We start from the raw sequence: 1649 nt of genomic DNA, 5'->3' as shown, positions 1-1649 counted from the left end.
TAAGTAAGTTAATTTTCTTAAAACCGGCCATACATTAATATTTTAATATTTATTCTAAATAATCAAAAAGGGAGAAATTGATAGAAAAATTAAGTAAGTTAATTTTTGGAACCGGCCAGACAAACTAAACAGAAGTTAAATTTCATGTGCAGGTACTGAACAAACCGGAACCGGAAATCAGGTGTTCAGAAAATGGTCGCTACCACTTCAAAGAAACCGGCTTCAAGTGATCAAGATCAATGATCACAGGAACCGGCTTCACTCTCTCAAGCAATCGGTTAGCAAAGAACAGAAGACTACACTTCAACCGGATCATAATGCACAAGGACACAGAAACCGGAAAGTACAGATCAAAAGTCAGAAGATTCAAATCTCAAGAGTGACGTACTATGACGGAGGAAACGTGTCTCGAAAGTATAAAAGAAGATCGGATCCGATCAGAAGCATGGGAGGAAAGCAATGATGCCTTGGTGATCCGATGCTGACGACCGGAAGCGGATGTTCAACACGTGTATCAATCTGAAAACCGGTTATGTCATCATCCGTTCAGAGTCACCTGCATGAATGCCAGGTGTTGAGAAAGTTGAAGCGTGCAAGCAACCCTTCTGCAGATAGGCGTGCTAATGATCAACCAATCCGCAAGAGAGAGAAGAAAGTAGCCGTTAGCTACTTTCAGCTATAAAAGGAAGATCAAACGTCTTCATTTAATGCAGTTGTGAATACGAGCAGTTCGGAACTTGTAGTTGTGAACATCATAAAGCATTAAATTCTAGAGAGATAAAGTTCTATATTCTAAAGTCGGTTTGCCTAAAACCGGAAGTCAATTGTGTGATATTGTGTTGAGTTGTTATATTACATCAAAGTGTGAGTTTGGTGTAACCGGCGAGTAGCGAAGTTGGGCTCGACCGGAAGTGTAAATTGTAACTCTAAAGAGTTAGTGGAGATCCTTCTCATAACCTGAGAAGAAGGGGTGACGTAGGAGGGTTTGCTCCGAACATCCATAAACAAATTTCCTTGTCTTGTGTTCTTTCATTTCGCTTTCACTTCCCGCTGTCTTGCCGTAAACCGCAAACCAATTCTACTTCCAAAACCGGTCACTCACTCTCGTTAAACATCCTCCTTCTTAAACATCATCTAAAGTCGCAAACGTTGCTTCAACCTGAAACAGACACTTCCGCCCTTGAACACCGGTTCAAGAGTCTGTGACAGGTTGTGCAGTGCTGAGAACGGTTTTAGTCTCTAACCGGACTATCACCAAGTTGTGTGTGTGTTGTAAGCGGCCACCCTTAACCGAAACCGGAAAAACAACCCCGGTCCTCCAAGGGCGTCCCCGATCCTAACAAATTCTATGGAGATGAAGTTTCTCGTAAATGGAAAAGAGTTGTGCTTCGGGATGAAGGAGTTTGCATTGGTCACAGGCCTCAATTTTGGGAGATTCCCTATAGAGGAAACCATTTTCAATCAGGTTGAAGAATGTCCACCTTTGGTTGTTAAATATTTTAAAAGTAATCAACTTGTTAGAACAACAGACCTTCATTCAAAATTCGTGTCCTTCTCTAATAAGGAAGATGCATGAAAATGGGGGCTGGTATACCTGGTTTCCCAATATCTCTTCGCCTTTGGTCCAAAGAGGATAATAAATATTAAAC

This window comes from Impatiens glandulifera, unplaced genomic scaffold, assembly GCF_907164915.1.
Source record: "Impatiens glandulifera unplaced genomic scaffold, dImpGla2.1, whole genome shotgun sequence".
NCBI lineage: Eukaryota > Viridiplantae > Streptophyta > Magnoliopsida > Ericales > Balsaminaceae > Impatiens > Impatiens glandulifera.
Note: the sequence above shows the minus strand (reverse complement) of the source record.